This window comes from Lynx canadensis, chromosome C2 (assembly GCF_007474595.2).
Source record: "Lynx canadensis isolate LIC74 chromosome C2, mLynCan4.pri.v2, whole genome shotgun sequence".
NCBI classification, from domain to species: Eukaryota; Metazoa; Chordata; class Mammalia; order Carnivora; family Felidae; genus Lynx; species Lynx canadensis.
The window spans coordinates 69,668,087-69,689,058 of record NC_044311.2 but is presented as its reverse complement, the minus strand read 5'-3'; the positions used below and the strand labels follow the sequence as shown (position 1 = coordinate 69,689,058).

At 42.0% G+C, this 20,972-nt stretch overlaps 1 protein-coding gene across 1 annotated transcript in view; it reads left to right on the top strand.

Annotated features, from left to right (window-relative positions):
- Window positions 1-12,962: 12,962 nt before the first annotated feature.
- The window catches only part of TBL1XR1 (TBL1X receptor 1), a 177,782-nt gene continuing 169,772 nt past the window's right edge, over window positions 12,963-20,972 (top strand). The window contains 1 exon segment of the mRNA XM_030330359.1: window positions 12,963-13,073. The gene's annotated coding sequence lies outside the window, so the exon portion shown is untranslated.

Sequence of the window (20,972 nt, the reverse complement as noted above, 5' to 3'; positions counted from 1 at the left end):
GCCTTGTACACTACTAAATAAAACAAGCCTAATCTTTGGCATCAAGAAGCTCATGGTCTAGTGGATGAGACAGACTGTAAATCAAATAATCAGACAGATACATATACAATGGCCACCGTGTTAAGCACTGTAAAGGAGAAGTCTGTTGTAAACTGATCATCTGAATAACAGGGAGATTTGATCTTGTCCAGGGGTTAGGAAAGTTTTCCCAGGAAAGTGATGCTTGAACTGAGATCTGAAGGAGAAGTAAAAGTGCAGAGTTCATTAAGGAGAGGGAATGAGGTATGGGGAGAGGTGAGGGGGTGGGTCCCAAAACTTTGTGGTGGGAGGGAGCATACCACATGTGATAAACTGGAAGAAGCTCAATGTGGCTGAAACCCAGGGCCCAGGGCCAGAAGGGTGCATGTAAATGGGGCTTCACAGAAGTTTGGGCAGTCAAGGTTTTTCTGTTTTGCTTTTGTTTTTGTTTTTGGTTTTCGTTTTTTGTAAGTTTACTTATTTATTTTGAGAGAGACAGAGACACTGTGAGTGGGGAGGGGCAGAGAGAGAGGGAGACAGAGAATCCCAAGCAGGCGCCACACTGTCAGCACAGAGACCTCTATGCAGGGCTCAGTCCCACGAACTGAACCATGAGATAATGACCTGAGCCAAAACCAAGAGTGGGATGTTTAACCAGCTGAGCCACCCGGGTGCCCCAGGCATTCAAGGTTTTTAAGCCAGTTTGTGGGAACATTTTGGAGGAAAGCAGAAAGGAAGCAGGGAGTTAGGAGGTTATGGCAGATGAAAGATACTGCTACTTGGCCTAGGTTTCTCTATTTATGGATTTTAAAACAATTCATAGAATTTAAAGAGACCTCGAAGATAAAATTTATATCAAAGCGTCCAAGCATTAATTTCCCCAGACCACTCCAAGGAGATAATTGTTTATAAGTTTAAACCTCCCCAGAACAAGTTCTTGAAATTTGTTGTGAGGCAATTCTCTTATAACTGTTTCTTGGTTAATACGTAGTCTAGTTGGCCTGCCTTGGTCAATGCGGGAACCCTTATCAGGGAGATCTCAATGGGCTGCGCAGGCCAAAAAGTGTTTTAGAAGTTCCCTCCCCTTTCCCTACCTTCCTGTTTTAAAACCAAGGCTTTGTTGTTAATTTAGAATAGATTTAGGGGTACTTGGGTGGCTCAGTCGGTTAAGCGTCTGACTCTTGATTTCAGCTCAGGTCATGATCTCATGGTTAGTGAGTGCGAGCCCTTCATCTGGCTCTGTGCTGGCAGCCCAGAGCCTGCTTGGGTTTCTCTTTCTCTCCCTCTCTCTGCCCTTCCTCTGCACATGCAGGCTCTCTCTCCTTATCTCTCTCTCAAAATAAATAAACTTATAAAAAAAATTTTTAAAAAAGAAGGGCACCTAGGTGGCTGAGTCGGTTAAACATCCAACTTTGTCTCGGGTTGTGATCTCCTGGTTCGTGGGTTTGAGCCCCGTGTCGGGCTCTGTGCTGACAGCCCAAAGCCTGGAGCCTGCTTCGGATTCTGTGTCTCCCTCCATCCCTCCCTCTTTCTCTCAAAAATAAACATTAAAATTTTTTTTAAAAGTTAAAAAATGTAAAAAGAATATAGTTTCAGTGGCTTGCAGTTCGAGTTCAAAATAAGGAGAGAAGGCTGTTTTGTGTCAGATAGTTTTGGGCAGATGGGAGGACAATGAGCTATCATTCTAATAACAAAATATATAAAGTTGCTTGTTTTATAGGTGAGCTTTCTTATTGTATAGCTAGTCTCTAAGGGATACATTATAACTGAGAGTCATGTTTATTAAAGAGTATACTTTCTTGGGGCGCCTTACTGGCTCAGTTGGTAGAGCATGTGATTCTTGATCTTGGGGTTGTGAGTTCAAGCCTCAGGTTTGGTGTAGAGATTGCTTTAAAAAAGGTCCAGTTTCTTCCTGCTGAGGGCAGGCTCTTCCCAAAGACATTGAGATATTCCATTTTGGGGTACTGAGTGGGAAAGGTTGCTACTCCATTTTCCCTGAAATAGAGTAACATTGAGGTCCATTGCTTTGCAATATTGTCTTGGGCATAAGTTCCCAAATGGAATGTGGCATGAAACAGAATTCTTGCATAGTTGCTCATGTGTGCAGCTGTGCATGGCATAAAAATCCCCAGAGCAAACCTTCAGATTGCCAAAAAGAGTTAGTCCTGAAGCTCCTCAGTGGAACATACTTCAGATTTCACAAAACAACTCCAGAATCAGAACTGTATGCCTTTTCCTCACCATAGCATCTCTCCAACTCCTTGGGGCCCTGATTCAGGGTAAATGGCCAATGCTGGAGAGGAGCACAAGGTCAGATTCAGGTAAAATGGTGAGGTTTACAGACTATTTCTTTAAAAAAATTTTTTTTAATGTATATTTTTGAGAGAGAGAGAGAGAGAGAGCATGAGTGGGGAGGCGCAGAGAGAGAAGGGAAGAGAAGGATCTGAAGCGGGCTCTTTGCTGACAGCCTGCTGTGGGGCTCGAACTCAAGAACCGTGAGATCATGACCTGAGCTGAAGTTGGAGGCTTAACTGACTGAGCCATCCAGGAGCCCCAGATGATTTCTTTAGAGCAGGAGTTGGCAAAACCATACCTCGCAGCCAAATTCAGCCACAGCCTGGAGGTACGAATGGTAAATACATTTTTAAAGATATGGAGGAAAAAATGACAATGACGACAAAGAAGAATATGGTCCGCAAAGCCTATAAAAATTATCTAGCCCTTTACTGGAAAAGTTTGCCTACCCAGTTTCAGAACTCTCCCATCTCCCTTTCTCTGCCCTCCTCTTTGATGCCTAGCCCGCAGCTCCAGGTTTATTTACTCAGCAATGAGAGCTAATCCTCCTACCCAAAGGCAAACCTGTTGAACTGACCGCCTTTTCCCAGCTGGAGGAAGACTTGCTCCCCAACTTCTTCCTCTCCTTTTCCCCCTTCTCATTGCCCCTGGCTTCCACCATATGCTGTGGAAGGGAGGTGCCCCTCCTCAGGCTGCGGGCACAGGTTTCTCTGCTAGCTGGCCAAAAGTAGAGCACTCCCATGAAAACCTTCATAAACCAAAGTGGCATAAAGCAAAGAAACAACCACCATCAATTCATATGGAAAAAGTTTTGAACATTTCCAGACCCTCCCCCCAAAAACACCTTTCTTAGGTTCTTTAGGGCACGTTAGGTACATGAGGGCACATCTTACTAACGGATTCACAAAATAAATCGAGATAGAGCCCAGGTGCTCACCAACACAGTGCGACATGGCAGCTTGATGCTGAAATGCTGAGTGTAATTCCCGGGGAAGGAGCTTGGTGGGGCCGCTCTTCCTGCTCAGGATATGAACCGCCTCCACAACAACTTGCTGCAAAACAAATGGTGAACGCTGTTTCTGCTTTTTGCCTTTGTTGTAAAAACGAAAATTCTCTTTGGATTTCTTTTGGATAACCAAACAATGTTTGGTTAGTGAAGACAGGTATGAATGTAGGTGTTTTGTAAAAGCAAAGAGATGTAACATGAACTTTTGAAAAGTGAAAGATACCTCTACCCCAGTTCTTAATGCATGGAGGCAAGCATTCTTGCCAGCCAGAAGCTTCTGGAGACCGAGGGTCCTGTGTATCCTCTGGAAAAACAGTGAAGAGGTCTGCTCCTTGGGACTCCCTTGAGTTATAAAACCTGTGGTCCTAAGAGAAGCTTCCTAGGAACTCTGAGCTCAGTTTGTGACCCATAATGCTCTCTGGCGGCCAGCCTTTCAGCGCTTTGCTCCCTTGCCAGTCTCAGATCTGTTTGCTATATGGAGTGGTGGTTAAGAGCATGAACTCATCCACCTACATGAAAATGAAACTGATATGTACCAGCTAGGAAACCTCAGGCAAGTCACTTAATCAGCCTGTGATTCAGTTTCCTCATCTGTGGACAGGAGATAATAATGGTTCCTCTCTCATGTGTCTGTGACTAGGATTAAGAGTTAATCTGTGTAAAATTGTTTTGAACAAGGCCTAAACACATGGTAAGTACTCAATAAAGTACTAGCTCTTACTACTATTTGGTATTTTGAGGTTAAGCTGTGTCATGGGCTGGTCCGGGCTCAGGTCTCCACTTTCTCAGGCTGTTGCTCAAAGTGCTGTCTGCTCTCAAACTTAGTTGGGCCACCCCCCGGGAGGGTATGCAAGACTGTTAAACAGGTGACACGTGTTTAAGAGTCTTCCCATCTCCCTTATTTATATCTTTATTATATAAGATAATAACAACAAAAAATACCTTGCTTTTGTATGGAGGTTATGATCTGCTTTCACAAATCTATTTAAATTAGATGCATGCAACAGCCCTGTGAAATTGCTGGCACATGGTGGGCACCTCTAAATGTTGACTGAGTGAAGGAGGTGAGCTATGAGGCTGACAGTTAGCAGAATGATCTGGGATGGCTGATGGGCCAATGGCCATGTAGAACTGGTTGATAAGTAACTTGAATATCCACTCTGGGGGAATGGTGTCAACGTGGTCCTTACTTTATCGGTGAAGATGGGAGTTTCTGAGCTGGTTGACGTCTTGTCTAATGTTACACAGTAATGTGAGTTAGAGCTGCATCTAGAACCAGGTTCTTTGGGCCTCCAAACTAGCCCTGCAGCTGTTATACCTGTCACTAAATATGTGTAAAATCAAATTTGTCTTATTTGATTCCAATAATAACTTGGTTACTGTGTTGCACAGCCTTCCTGGTTTGTTGCTCAAAGAGGATTGCAATATCAGAAGGTTGTATAAGGGAGGGGAGCTCCCAGGCCCCAAGGGAGAGGTCTCTGCAGGGCTTTTCCCCCAAAGGACAGGTGTGGGAAGGAAGTGAGCACAAGGTACTCAGTGACTTCCTCTGTCTTTTTGGAGGGGACTTGCCACAGGACACAGTTTCTCTCAACCCTTTACCCCCTGGGTGTGCAGTAGTTTCCCCTGCAGGGAAGGGCTGCAACTGTTCAGTTCTGTCTGTGGCTGGGTTGGGCAAGTTTAGGGGAAGGAAAACATTAGGAAGCCCATTTGGTTGTATATCTGAGCTTTGATCTCCAAGAAGTAAAAAATAAAACCTCAAGAAAGAAAATAAAACATTATACCAACATGAATACAATTTATCAGTGTTTAATAGAATGCTAGCTTTGCCAAATTTGAAAACATACATCTTTTAAAAAGAGATTCATTGGGCTTACAAGATTTTCATGCTGCAAGGTTTATCAGTCTTTAATATGCTAATGGACATTGCAAATCTCTAGAAGATGGATTTAACATGTGAGATATCCCAAACTTCCTTAATATTGGAACCTTTTACTCCCCAAAGAAAAGGAAATGTGCCCATAATGAATGGAACACAGTTTAAGAAATCTTGACATAAGGAAATGATAGCAGCTATTTTTTAAAAAGGCAAAAAAAAGGCTGTACCTGTCACAAGGCATTTGGGGCATTCTGCTTGTAAAGCCACATCTGCTCACTTTCCAATGGCTGTAATAAGGTGGTGTGTGTGGGGGGGTGCCTGGGGGCTTGTTGAGTTAAGCATCTGACTCTTGATTTCAGCTCTGGGCAAGATTTCACAGTTTGTGAGTTCAAGCCCCGCATTTGGCTCCACGCTGCTGGTACAGAGCCTGCTTGGGATTCTCTCTCTCTCTCTCTCTCTCTCTGCCCCTCCCCTGCTTGTGCATGTGCATTCTCTCTCTCTCTCTCTCTCTCTCTCTCTCACTCAAGATAAGTCAACTTGAAAAAAATATATAAATAAATAAATAAATAAAAGAGTGTGTGTGTGTGTGTGTGTGTGTGTGTGTGTGTGTGTGTGTGTGTTTGGAACTGCAGAGCAAGGCACAGACATCAGTGTGAGCACAGTTAATTTCTATAAGAATTGTAGCCCTGCCAGAAAAGAAAATGAAAACAATTCAGAATAAAATGAAGTAGTAAATTGTTTGATTCCAACTGTGTGTGTCAGCAATTTAAGAGTAGGGTTACAGATTTCAATTGTTTAGAAGAAATGAGCATAGTCAGGATCTGTGGACATGAACTATGGCAAGACCACTCATTTGAGAGCAAGAACTTGGAGTTCGCACTTAAGGAGGGTTCAGCATGTCTCTCATAAGTTGTGAATAAGCCACTCAGCCCAGTGGAAAGACATCCCAACTCCCCTGGGCCAGTAGAATTATTTATTTAAAGCATAACAACTTTCTTTTAGCTCCAGGAAAGCTTCAAGAGATAAAGTAAACTCATAATACTATTATTTTTATTTTATGTTTGGAAATAATTTCTGAATGTTTGTGTCTGGTATTTTCAATATTTGTTATGTTTAAGATAATTTGAGAATTTAGAATGGCCAGCACGTTATTCATGTGATGCCAATGCAAAACATCTACATGGGATCTGTACTTGATTTAGATTTGTGATTTCAAGTGAAAAGATATGAGAATTTCATTAAATCTGTAAACATTTTCACAATGTTCAACAGAACTTAAGATGCATCATATTTTATAATTAGTTTATCATATTTATAAGTATTACTTGTGATTCTTTTGTTTCTTGAGTAACTGAAGTATTTTAAAAAGAAAATTGAATACATTAAGTGTATAAATGCAGCTTAATAATTCAAGGGAATTTAATTAATCAAATTGTAAACATTTCCTTAAAAGGAAAGTTAGATATAAAACGTGCCATTCAAAGCTTAAAGGAAAAGTAGGTTTTCAAATTCAAAATAAATGAAATTGAATTCTTATATGTTGTCTTCCTCACCCACAAAACCTGTCTTCAAGAACATTCCAGACCCAAGTTGCCCTGTGGTGTGGGGATTCTAGGGGTGGTGATGAGAGGTAGGGAGTGAGTGGGACAAAGATCTTTCCTGTGAAATCAGTAGATACACTAATGGTATCAAAGAGTGAATTCAGTTGATTACAACCACATCTGCATTCAATAAACATTTTTTTTGAGATTCTGATCTAGGAAATGGTGCGTCATATGAATATGGTAAGACATGGTTCCTATCCTCAAGTAGTTTCTCCTCACTTTGCATTTCTCTGTTCTCCTCACCTATTGAAGGATTTTTCAGCAAACACTTGCACTTTCTGGCCTTGATCTGCCTCATTTCACTCAGTGGAACAATAGACGTTGCAATCAGCGTTGAATTCAAATCCTTGTTTTGCCAATTGCAGCATGATGCAAGCTCTTTGGTCTCATTTGATTTCCTCCTGTATCAAACTGAGATAATATTATTTACTGTTTCAAGTTGTTGAGAAATTTGGAGATGACAAACATTACACTGCTTGGCAACAAGCTCAATAAATGATACCAATTAATATCATCTATGGTTTCCATCAACATCCTTGCATAGATAGAATGTCACCTTACATTCACCTAAAATATTTAGGTTTCTGACCCCATTAAGAGCAGAGAAGCATTGATAATAAGAGAAAATATTTGGGGCAAGAGCCAATTGAAGGCAATAGAGAACTCTTCTTTACCAATAGTCACCCTCAAGCCAATGATATCTAGGTTTATGATTTAAAATATCATTACTTTACTGACAAGTCCCAAAATTATACTTCCAGCTTTGATACTGAATACCAGATTTGTATATCTAGCTGCCTAGTCAATATTTTCACTGAGATGTCTGATAGCCACATCAAACTCCAAAACAAAACTCTTGATTTTTCCCATGAGCTTTCTCTTCTCCCAGCCTCTTCCATCTCAATAAATGGCAATTCCATTCTTCCACTTGATTGGTCTAAAATCTTGGAATCATTGTTGACTCTTTGTTTCTCTAACATGTCACAAAATATACCCAGATTCTCTTGTTTAAAATGTACACATAGTTTAGCTTCTTTCACCTGTTCCTGCCACCATCACCCACATTACTATCCCCCCACTAGGACTTCTGGACTGGCCCCCAACTAGGTGTCCTCTTTCCACTGTTGCACTGTTGCAGTTGATCTTCTGCACAGTAGTCTTTTTAAAACATCTAATGTGATGGCAGGAACTAGAAATGCATTCTTAGATCACTAGGTAGAAGATGTGTGTTGAGACAGCAGAGGTGTCTGGGTCCTTGATACTTCATCAGCTCTGGAATGCTTACATTTGAATGGATACTGAAGAGAACAAAACGGTCATCTTGGTTAAGGCATTTTTATATTATCTTTGTTATAGAAGTCAAACTATAGCCTAATACAATGTTCTTTGAGCATCTGTCTGTCTTTCCAACCCCTACCTGACTCAAGACTGGCATGTAAATTCCATTAGAGTAGGGGCTGTGTTTAGCTCACTGTAAATAGCTTCTTGAACTATTGAGTCTGGCACACTAAACTCTCAATAAGTGTTTGTTGAATGAATGAAAATAGCAAAACCATCAACATAATGCAGGGCCTTGTTTAGTGCTGCCCTGAGGAAGCTGGTCAGTATAAGTAAGTGATGGGTACAGCAATATGCTCTGTGTGTGGTTGGTTTTCTATTCTGACTGAATCACAAAGGCAGGATACAACCTGCTATTTCCATTATCTGAGAAGCATAAATACTTGTAAGATGGCTGTGTGTTGCTTTTGTAATTTAAATGAAAACTCCCAAGTAAAGTTCATTGTAATGAAATCAGGTCACAGAGTCATGGAAAACTGTGACAAGGTTCACAGTGATGAGGAAAGGTCACAAGTCTCATGCTAAGCACAGATGGAGAGAAGAAGCTTGTATGCTGAGATCTTGAGATGTGTGGCTGAGATGTGCATCAGTTCGGATGGCAAAAGCTGATAGCTGGAAGAACCACAGACAAAGAATTGCACAAACTGAGTCAAAATGAAACAGAAACATATCACAGGGTATCAGTAAGATGCTTGGGGGTAAATGCTGCAGACAGAAAGCCACTGAGTTCCCGGGTGAGTAAGAATATAAAGAGTTATAGTTACCAGGATAATATTTTTGGTATCAAATATCTTTTTTATGCTATTGTGTTTTGATCACTTTAATTACACAGATCAATTAACGCAAACAATATATAAACATATATAGTAATGAGATACTGTAGACCTGGGATTAAACCACCTTAGTTTAGAAATGTTCTATTTCCTGAGTGATGGAAGTTGCAAAGATTAGGCTATCTTGCCATACTACACCCCCTTGGGTGTGATATTACTGAAATAAAACAAGTCAAGATTTGTTTAGTCATTTTATAATATATATGTAACTTCTGGTAATAGTTACTGGTATGAGGTTTCTCTTTGTTGAATAATTAGCTAGAGAGTTCAAGGGAACTTTCTTAATAATTTGTCTCTTTGCTTTAAAATTTCTCAGTAACCATAATTTCTCCTTTCTAGAAACATACTAACATTTATATTCAAAGCACAAGGGGCAGCTTTAAGATTAGGACAAAGCACTGAAAATTAGTAACAACAGTTACTTACTTCTCTGTCTTGTGCCTAACTACTGCTTGAATTTTGGTGAGGCCTCTGGTCATGTGTACTAGCTATGTTGGAATGACTGGAGGGTGGGGTGACAATACATGTGACCTTTTTACGGTGGCTCACTTATCTGAACATTTCATGTTGAGGCCACACTATCATTTCAGATAGGTTCCAGGATGTATTTCAAAGGGATCAGAATATGGTCTCATAAAACTCCTTCCCTAGGGGAAATCAAGGCTTTTCCCATTTAGCACTTTTTTTTTTTTTTTTTTTGTCCAAAGGTACTTTAAGTAAAGACTATGGGCACAGGTCCCACCTTTGGTGAATTTTATCATGTTCAAATGAAGTAATTTATGCACAGAAATAAATACCTTGTAAACTACAAAAATGTAAACAAACATACGGATTATTGTGATAATAACTTCATTAGAAAAGGAGGCAGCTTGGTGTAGGGTATAAGAATTTCAGGCTGGGGGCGCCTGGGTGGCTCCGTTGGTCTCTTGGTTTCAGCTCAGGTTGTGATCTTGGCTCTGAGCTGAAGGGTGTGGAGTCTGGGATTCTTTTTCACTCGGCCCTCTCTCCCCCTCCCCTGTACTTGCACTATGCGCTCTCTCGCTCTCTCGCTCTCTCGCACACACTCTCTCTCAAAATAAATAAACAAACAAAAAAAGAATTTCAGGTTGGGGTGGGTAGGGAGGCCTGGCTGGCTCAGTGGGAAGAGCCCATGACTCTTGGCCTCCAGGTTGTGAGTTCAAACGCCATGTTGGGTGTAGAGATTACTTAAAAAAATAGATAAACTTTGGGGCGCCTAAGTGGCTCAGCTGGTTAAGCGTCAGACTTCCTGCTCAGGTAGCCATCAAATGATTTGTGAGTTCAACCCTGCATCTGCAGTCAGCACAGAACCTGCCTCAAATCCTGTCCCCCTCTCTCTTTCTGCCCCTCCCCCGCTCACTCTTTCTCTCAAAAATACACATTAAAAAAATTAAAAACACAGATAAACTTAAAAAAAAAAGAATTTCAGGCTGGAAGTCATGGACCCTATTATTACATTAAGAAGAAGGGTGGGCCCTTCCCTGGAGAGGGAAGGATAGAGGTCATTTTGAGGGAGGATAAACCGGAGGCTCCAGGTATGGAGATGACTATTAAAAATCAGCATAGTTGGGAGGTTTCATTCCCTGGAAGAGTGGTTTGATTTTATAATAACTGCTGCCTAGAGAAGATCCATGCATGGTGGCACAAAGTGAAACTTCAAAAACAAGCTAGGACTATACATTTGTTTCATTGGGTGGCTCAGATAAAGAACCCTAATTGTACTGGGTTTACTTACTGAAGAGAGGATTATGCTTAGTGAAATACATACGTCATTAATCAAAGCTTAAAAATATTAAAATAAAAAAGGAAGATACTATACTCTAATCACTTCTGAAATAGAGTCTTTGCCAAGGTGTTAGTACTGCAGAAAATAAACCTCAGCTTAGAATCTTCCTGAAATGCAAAGCGTGCTTTCTTTGTGCTGTTTCCCTGTACACTCAACACAGTGTTTTGGAAACCTTCAGTTATCTAAATTCCCATCAGGTGACATTGTTTAATCTAACATTCCCTCTTTCGTATACGAAAACAGCTCTAAGGACAAACCGCAGAGATGCTTTGAACTCTCTCTCTTCTGGTGGTTGGGAGGGAATTTCCAATCTCACTCTCTTTCCTTTGCCTTCCCAACCCCTCCCCCCTCCCCGCACCCCCCACCACAAGTAGGTGAGGAAAGGCTTCTGGCTGCTTTGCTCCAACCCACCCCCGCACTCCCTACCACAAGTAAGGGCTCACCAGGGGAAAGAACCTTTGACCTTGGTCAAGAAAAGTACCTGTCTAATCAGTGAGCTTATTAGGCCACCAGGAGTCCACATGTGTAAAAGTTACTTGGAATGAACTTTTTTTCTTTGGTGTGAAAATTTAGGTCTCTGGTATTGGGAGGAAAAAAAAGACTGCTTTAGAATAATACACCTATTTCAAATATTGTCATGAAAGCATAAAAACAGAACCCTTCTTAAAAAGGCTGCAGAAAATATGATTTTACTTTCAAGACAGCAATAACTGAAAAAAACAAAAAGGTTTCTTTCAGGTCAAATCTTAAAAAGGTCCTAGGCTTATACAAAAGTCTAAGACCCCAACCCCTGCTTTCAGAGGGCCTTAGAAAGATTAACACATTTGTTTTAAAAGCTGGTGCCCCTCTTTTCAAAAAACAACCCGTTGCACTCCTCTCCTCATATTGTCACATTATCACTCAAATAAGTTATACTTTATAAACTGCTTTGATGTGGTACACACATGCAAAAAGTATACAAAGTGGATAAACTTCTACTGTCAATGCTGCCGTAGAGGTATATATTTAGTAAACATTTAGTTACATTATTTTATTTTTGTGAAATGAGAACTGATCGACCAAACCTTTCAAACAGACCCACCAGACGATAAATACCACCATATGTTTGATTCACAGTACATTTGGGCATAAACACTTCAATTACAGCTTTGTGTTTAGTATCAAAAACCTTTTCTTGTGTGCGTGTGTTTTCTCTACAGATCCCGTGCTCTGGATTACATTTTGAAAATCGCTTATTACAGATAAAGCCCCTTTCCAGGTACGTTTCCGAGAAACATATGTATTTATGCACACAAAGGTGTGTGCAGATCTTTTCACAAACAAATGTCCATATGATGCCTGCGCCGCGCTCCCCTGCACATGCCCACCGCGTGGTGTGCCCAGCCGGCCACCCCGCGCAGCCGGGGTGCCCACGGGGACAAGCTGCCCCCGAACACGCGGTAGCCCCGCGGGGCCTCCCCAGGAAAGTTGACCGGCGTTTTCACACCGGCTGCGGCGCGAGCCTCCCCGCCTCCACCGGGCCTCGGGCTGCCGGGCCAACACCCAGGCCGCCCCGCACCCGACAGCGTGCGGCGGTGGGGGCGGGGCGGCCAGTGCCCCGGCGGCGCCTCTCAGCGCCTGCGGGTCTTTATTTTTAAAAGACTGCGCCGCACTCGTACAGCCCCCAGCGCCGCCAGGGCGGGCGGGAGCGAGAGGAGCGAGGCCGGCGGAGACCCCCCCGCCGCGCCGCCGCCGCCGCCTCCTCCCCCGCCCCCCCCCAGTCCGCGGCGCCCCTCCCCCGCCGGCCCCTCCCCCGCGCGCCCGCCCGGCGCAGGCCGCTCGGGTTTGTTTTGCTGCGCGGCCGCCGCCGCCGCGGGCCTCGCGAGCTCATTTGTGCCTGGCTGGTCCCCATTCCTCTCTCCCCAGTGTTGAGTGTCTGAGCCGTTGGCTGCTCCGAACCGTTTGGCTCTTTCCCTTAGTAACAGCTTTTACCTTCTGCCTCAATTCCTCTCCCCGCTCGCGCCCTTCCCCCGCGCGCCGCCTCCCCCCGCCGCCGGCCGCGTGCGCCCCCGCCCCTCCCCCCGCGGCGGGAGCACCTCCGCTCGCCACCTGGGGACCCGCGCCGCGCTCCCCGCCCCCGCCCGCCCGGCGCCCATCCCCCGCGCCCTCCGCTCGCCGGGGTTATAATTGCCTCTCACCCCCCGGAGGGGTTATTTTGGGGGTGGTTGGAGGCGGCGGCGGCGGCGGCGGCGAGGAGGGGAATTTCCTTGTGCCTCCATTCCCGGGAGGGGGGAGCGGCGTCGGAGGCCACCGTTTCCAGGTAAGCGCTGGGGGCCGGACCCCGGGGTGGGGGCGGCCGCGGGCCGGGGCGGGGGGCGCGGGCGGAGGCGGCTGGGGGGCGCTGGGCCGCGGGGGGATGGGCACAAGTGGAACATGCATTTTTCAACTTGGCCCTTTGGCGAGCTGGGGTTTTGGTGGGGGAGGGGAAGGCAGGGAAGGCATTTAGGGTGCCCCATCCCCCCTTTTTCCTCTCAGGCTTCTTTGAAATGCTCACGTGCCTGCCCACCCCCTACCCTTTCCTGATCTCGGGGATCCTCACCCTTATTATGTTGTTGTCCCCGAAAATGTGCGCCTCGGCCTTCTCCCCCGCTTCCACCCTTCGTGCATTTACACCCCCTTTTTGTGTGTGTGTGTGTGTGTGTGGGGGGGGGGGGGAGGCTTTCAGGAAAGAATTTGCAGCAAATTGAATCAAGGAGCCATCATGAGGCCGACTCTTTTATAGCCTATTTTTAGCAGAGGAGAGGGATCTTTTCGGTGCACGTTATTCTGTTAGCAATGGAAATCTGCTCCCCTCCCCAGGCGCGTCCCCGGTGCAGGCGCGGCGACCCGGGTTGGCGTGCTGGGGGCTGCGGGCGGCTGTTGGGGCCGCGCGTCCCGGGCGGGGGCGCCGGAGGGGGAGGGGCGCGCGGCCGCGGGGCCGCACTCCCGGACGTGTTTATTTGTAACTTAGTGCCTTTTATCGTCTTAAGGAGGTATTTGCTAGAGCCTCTTTGAAGTTGGGTTCAGAAGTGTAGAATTGGCAAAGTTATTGCCAGCTTCCTGGTAAGTTTTGGGTGGCACAAAGTCACATTATTTTCTGACAGTGTAAAGGCCACGTTGTGAGGGTGGTTTCTCGGTAACTTCCTCTTTGCAACCGATGTCATTTTTTTTTTTTTTTTAAACAGAAGCCGACTTTTATTCAAGTGAAATTATTAATCTTAAATGGCAGCTCGAGGGAAACCATGCATGTGTTAACATGTTCAGTATTTTTGGAAGTTCCTAATTTGCCGAAAGAGGCATCACTTTGCAGTGGCAACCGAGATTAAATTTAGGTTGTGAAAATGGTGTTTCATGTAAAATTTCGGTTGAAATGGCTCTTAAAGAATGCTCCTGTTACTAAGTTACCTCATAACATTCTCTAAAATAATTTGGTGATTACAAATGACAAGTGCTGAGACCTAGTTAAAAGCTAGATTTTCTCAGTGTCTGGAGTTTACTTAGAATCTTGGACTGTGCACCAAGGTGAAGAGTTTTAGCACGTATGTCATTTACAGTTGACTTAGGGAAGTTTACTGTTGGCTTCCTTGTTTTCCATACAAGAACCTTATGCTGATTTAAATAAGCTTGTTAGTAAAATGTGGTGGGTGAAATGATGGGTGATTTCTAGTCTGAATTGCCTGACCTCCCCTCCCCCCATGTAATTAAGTAATGGTTTTTCTTCTCCATTTTTCCCAAAGACTTCTTTATCAGATTGCATAGTATAAGGCCCCTGTGGTATTTTCATCTACTTACTAAACCAAATTATAAAAAATACAGTAATTACACATTGAAGATACAGTGAGTGACTTTTTGGCTTTCTCAGTGTAGTTCATTTTCATTTTTGTTAAATAAGACCTGTGCTACATTGGTGTTTGTTAGTAATCCTTATTTCCTGGGACTGTATGTTCTCACCATTTTAAGAAGTTTGTAGTCTAGGGAAATAGGGCAGCTTTGTCTCCATGAAAACAGTGTGTTTGTTGGGGTGTATCATGGGAGTTCATGGCAAGCAAGCTTGAGAAATCATCATTGAGGGTTCTAGAAATAGTTAGCATTTACCTGTGAAGGAAGGGTGGCAAAAAGAAAATATGCCTATGAGTGGTTAGGCGTGAGATGTGTGTTTATACTTTTTGCTCTGAAATTGTGGTTTTTCTGCCTGTTTGGAATATGATTTTTTTTCCCCTGTGTTGCTATAATGCATTGTGTGATCTGTGTAACCACAACCATTAAATCCACAAATAACTACTCTTTTTTGCTATTTGGATAGTTAGAATGAGATCTATAGGGCAAAATGGTACACTGTATGGAGGATGAAAACCATATGTAAGTGGAAAAAGTTTCCCTTACTGTTACAGAACTTAATGGACTTGTTAATGACTTAAAAATTGTTGCAAAGCTCACCATCAGTTTATAAAATGCTTTTCTTGCATATACCAACTTCAGTTATTAATTTGGGAGATGTGGTATATGTGGAGTGGCCCCTTGTGGAGGTTGTATTTTTGCATTGGTTGTCTCAAAGAAGTGTTAGACATTTTAATAACTTTTTACGTGTGTCCATGAATTTTTTTGTTACTTGTGTTTTCAACATCTAATTAAGGTTTATCATGATTATCATGATACGTGCCTACCAGGAGAATAAGTAACTACTTCCTGAGAGCCTTTCAAGCTAATAAGCAGAAAGGGCAAAAGCTTAATATAAATATAGGGGTTACTGATAAAAAGAGATGTGACTAATGAACCTTTGTAATGACAACCTGTTGAATAAATACATCTGTTCCTACATAGCGATGATGTTTAAGTACAACCTTGTCAGCTGAGTAGCTGACACAGGAGTTCTAAGATTTACTCCAACAGTATTACTACAAAGAATTTCTGACTTAATGTATTTTGATGGAGTTAGTAGAAATAATTTGTTGGGTTTACTCAATTCCTGTGTCTTTTATATAAGAATTGAGAGGAAGGGTGCCTGGGTGGCTCAGTCAGCAACCGACTTCGACTCAGGTCATGATCTCACAGTTCACGGGTTCGAGCCCTGTGTCAGGCTCTGTTGCTGAATGCTTGCTCGGAGCCTGGAGCCTGCTTCGGATTCTGTGTCTCCTTCTCTTCTACACCTCCTACACTTGTGCTCTGTCTCTCAAATAAATAAATGTAAAAAGAAAATTAGAAAAAAAAAAGAATTGTAAAGAATGTGAGTGACAGTAAGTCAGGGGAGAGAGATGGCAGAAATATTGGCACTGTGGGACTGTATTTTTCTAGTATATGCGAATTTGACTTATTTCACAAATAACATTTGTAGTTTGTCACTGAAATACAAAAAAAATCAGCTAACAGAGCCATTTATACATCCCCATAGTATAGAGGGGTTAGGACCCAGAGCTGTGTAGTGTGAGTTAGTAAGAGTATGGTTCAGTTTGGAGACCATCATGGTGGTATCGCCTGTTCTATCACCAACAGAAACTTGAATTAAAAAAAAAAAAAGCTGATGCTGGAGAGGTTTACTCTCCAACACCTGCAGGATTAGACTCTGTAAGAGTACAATTAATTGCCCTGTTATGAAGAGCCAGAGGAAAGAGACTTTGCTTGGGTTATGATCTAGGAAAGGTGTGAGGTGCTTTCTCTGTCATGTATACCTCAGGCTAATCTTATGAAGTGGGTAGTACTGGATGATGAAACAGTGGTGCAGAGTTAATTCTGTCCTAGGCCACAGAATGATCAAATGATGCATTAGGGTTCTAATGTAGGTCTAAGTCCTAGTCTGTGCTCCTTCTGGATGAGTGTAGCTGTGCCAGATTTTTCCAGCTGTTTTGTCAGATGTCCTTGGAAAAAATTAGCGTTTATAATTCTGTAGTTGGGCATCTCTATTAACTGGGTCAAGTAATTGCATGGATAAATGAAATTCATAGGAGTCCTACCTACATCGTCTTTAACTCTCTAGAACCATTTAATAAGATGCAATCCTCTTGCCAACTGCTCTGTTTCCTACCTTTAAGATGGACAGCAGTGAAGTAGCCTTTCCAAGTACTGCCAGTAGAAAAAAGAAAATATGGTTCCATGCCTAAAATTAACAAGGAAAAGCAAGTAAGAGTATGTTTAACTATCCTCATCCTCAGAGTATGTATTCCTCAAAACTTGTGTAAGAATGTCACGTTAAGTCTTTTTGTGTAGCATAGTGTTCCATCGGGGGTCTTTGAAGCAAACTGCCTGGGTTCAAACTCCAGCTCCATTCCTTACTGCCTATGCAACCTTAAGGGGAGTGACTCCCTCTTTGTTTCCTCTTCTGCATGATGTGGACTGTCAGCTTCTAGAGTTGAAAAGATTGAGAGAATTGTATGTGTAAAGTGCTGAGAATAATACTTGACATACAAGTATCATGGAAATGTAAGCTGTTAAAGATGATGATGTTGGGTTTGGATTTGAAGTTTGTTTCTTTGTATTACATTTTATTTGTTCTTTATTTTAGTGGGACCGTGTCATAGAAAATATTTAGTAGTTTTATTTCCTGAGTTTCCTGGGTAAAATATTTGAAATAAACTTAATGTATTTGCTCTTGAAGTTGTGATTGAAGACTTAACCTTGAAGAATTAGATTTGATTTTAAAACTAGGAACAATATCAAGCATTGTATGGTGACAGTGCTAGTGCTGGGTCTTTCGCCTTTTTTTTTTTTTTTTTTTGAGAATGAGGGTGTGTGCCTGAGCACCCAAGTTAGGGAGGGGTAGAGAGAGGGAGGGAGAGAATCCTAAGCAGTCTCCACAGCCATCGACAAGGGGACTTGGGGCTCCATCTCATGACCCTGGTATCATGACCTGAGCTGAAATCAAGAGCTGGATGTTTGGGGTACGGAGGCGCCCCCAGTGTTGGGTCTTTTGTCTGACTTTTATTGCTGTTCTTTTGTTACTTGTACTTTTTAAATCTCCCACCATTTGGAACATTTTCCAACTCTTTAAATAAAGGAATTTTGTTTTTCAGGGCTGGATCTGGCAAGTACCTAGGATCTCCTTTTTAGATTGGAGTGATGACTTTAAGTGGATCATTGTTTTCTGTAGCCTTGACCTTTCACCTGTGTTCTTGTTCCATATTTTCAGCTGCTGTCAAGACAGTTCTACTTGGAAGTTCTGTTGCTCTGATACATCTCTAAGCATTGTCTTATTTTCACTTCCCATTTTTACTATTAATTCAGCAGTGATGTTAACTACTAATAGAATTTATGGGTCAGGACCACACAGCTGCTTTGACAGGGACTTGGACAATCTGAGTGGCTGATACCTTGATTTTAACAGTGAGGAAGCCAAGGCTCAGTAGTAAGGGGCACACAGAGGGGTTTAGGCCCCGTGTGTCTGATTCTAGGCCAGTGTTCTTAGCTAGCAGTCTACTGCTTCACAGTGAATGAACGAAAGACTGAATGAATGATTTTAGGTCTGGATTATTGCATTAATTTTCTAGTAGGTTGCTCTGAGCAGGCTTTCTTCTCCATTCTGTCTTCTGTAACTGCTTGGCAGTGTGATTTATTTAAAATACTGATTTCATCGTGTCAGTTCCTTTGCTGTGGAGAACCCATAATGGCTTCCCTTTGCCAACTGGATAGGGTTCATAAGCTTCAGTCTGGCTTTTTAAGGCTCTATTTTACCTATTCAGCTATAGCTCCCTCTCTTCTCCCAAACTGTGATTCTGGCCTGCCTATCAGATACTGCAGTTTTGACATACACGTTACTCTTCTGCTTTTCACTCATGCTTGTCCTTCCCTTTGTCTTTTTTATAGTCTAGTTTCAGTCCACCTTCCCTGAAGCTGTTTCTGGCTATCTCGACTCAGGATGTTTCTTCACTGAGATACCATCGTGTTTAATGACTATCACAACCTCCATAATTATTATTTCATGGGTTTGTTTATCCTAGCCCCAACTACATGTTACATTTCTTGAAGGAAAGGGCTTTTTTTCTTCTGGTATTAGCAGAATTTTTGATTTTTGTACCATACTATCTTCATATTACAATGGATTGTTTCTTTCTACAAGTGCCCATGGTAAAATAAGTGGTGATGGGTCCTATACTACTGTTGATGTGGCCGAAGCTTCTGTTGGACTTAGACCTTCAAGGTTGAGGTGTGCTGTAGCAGCACTTAACTGTTAATTTGAATTTTAATGCTACCAGTGTTGACAAGGAAGAGAAAAAAATCTTGGTCCTGGAATTGTAGCCATGATTTTGGTGAGGAATCTAGTCTAGTTGGGAATCCTGTCACCCTTAGTTGGCTTTATTTGGTTGCATTTGTGGCAGTTATAATGAAACTTAGGATTTTGTACTTTATTTTCTTAACCTCTCTGGCTTTTTTGCTCATTATTTTCTCTGTAGTGTGCCTAAATAAGATTGTGTTTTTAGCATCTTGACCACATTGGAGTCTCATTTGAGTCATTACTGTGAAGGTATTAACATTCAGTGTAGAGTGTGTCTATTTTATGGTGTAGGTGGGTTCAGTCTACCAGAAGAAAGTTACCATAACCGTCTCTTCAGTAGGTTTTTATGGTAAGGCTGGGTGCCATATTAGTTCTTCACAACCTGGGTAATTTATTCTAAAGCAACTGATTTGGTATTATATCCTGTTGAATTTTTTAATATTTAAATATGAGGTTCTCAGCATGATTTTATTTGCATCAAACAAAATGAGCTGCTTGTCCCCCTGCTTTCTAAGAGCTTATACTTTTTTATTTATTTAATTTCTTGAGAGAGACAAAGCACCAGTGGGGGAGGGGCAGAGAGAGAGGGAGGCACAGAACCCCAAGCAGGCTCCAGGCCCTGAGCTGTCAGCACAGAGCCCCACGCGGGGTTCAAACCACAAGATCACGACCTGAGCTGAAGTTGACACTTAACTGACCCATCCACGCGCCCCTGTAAGAGCTTATGTTAATTTAGAATTAATACAAACTGTATAGGTCGTGTTGAAAGACCAACAATTAAATTTCAGTAAATATACAAAGAGTATCCAGATTAAAGAATGTGAGATGAATACTTTGAATGAGGAAGAATAGGTAGTGAATGTTTAAACTGAGGAGTTTGCCATCTGTTTTCCTCTTAAGCAATTGTAAGTTTTTTTCAGGTGGTAGAACAGAGGAGAACATGGAAAGCAAGGGTCAGAGATGGTGCTTCCAGTCTCTTAATAGAATAATTCTTTTTCATATAAAATTGTACTCTGGACTCTCAAACATTTTTTTTTTTAATGAGACATTTAAAATTTTAAATACCTTAAAAGTAGTGAATAATTTTTACTTTTTAGGAACTAGATACCAGTGTACTTCTTGATATCTATTTTGTCCGAGTTCAAAGGTGGTAATTAGTCCTTTTCTTTCATTTTTTTTCATTGTGTCCTTTCCAGCACATTGTGTGATAGGACATTGTAATGAGATAGATAATCAGTTAAGTGGATGTTTGCTGCTTTGTTGTTACTGTTATCCACTTAAATGGTGGCTAGTATATTAATATGGATTCAGTATTAAGCAAATAAATTTTTATCATTTTTTGCAAAGCCATAGTTACAAGGGTAAATCATTTAGTTTTTAGAAATGCAACTGAAGAGGTTCAAATGAAGTGTTATGTAAAGCTAGTTCATCCTTTCAAGCAATACTTGTATAGTCAATTCCTGTGTTAAAATTTGGAGATTCTGTCATTTATGTAATTTTTTTGAGGGAGATCTACATGGAAAATATGCTTAATGGCTAAAAATCTTTAACCTTACATAGAATAATAGAAAGCATTTGGCATTAGCATAAGCAGACACCTCCAGAGAATTTATAGTAATGGTATATTTTGCTAGTTACCTTCAACTGCTAGTAGAATACAGCTTATGGGTTAGTGAGAGGTGTTTTATGCTTTCCTCTTAATTTGAACAAGCTAATTGGGTAGAATGTATACTGATTTTGTTCCATTTCTATTTTTTGGCTATCAGATGTCATTAACTTTCAGTATAAGGCAATTGGGTCATCTGCTTTGGGTTTCTGAAATAAGGTAATGGAAATAGATAATGAATGAATTTCCTTAATGTCTTTTTTTCCCTGTGTAATTGTTCTTTTATGGAATAGAATTTATCATACATGTGTGAATTTTTAGATGCTATATGTAGCTTTAGTATAGTTCTTAGGCACCTTTTATACTTAAGT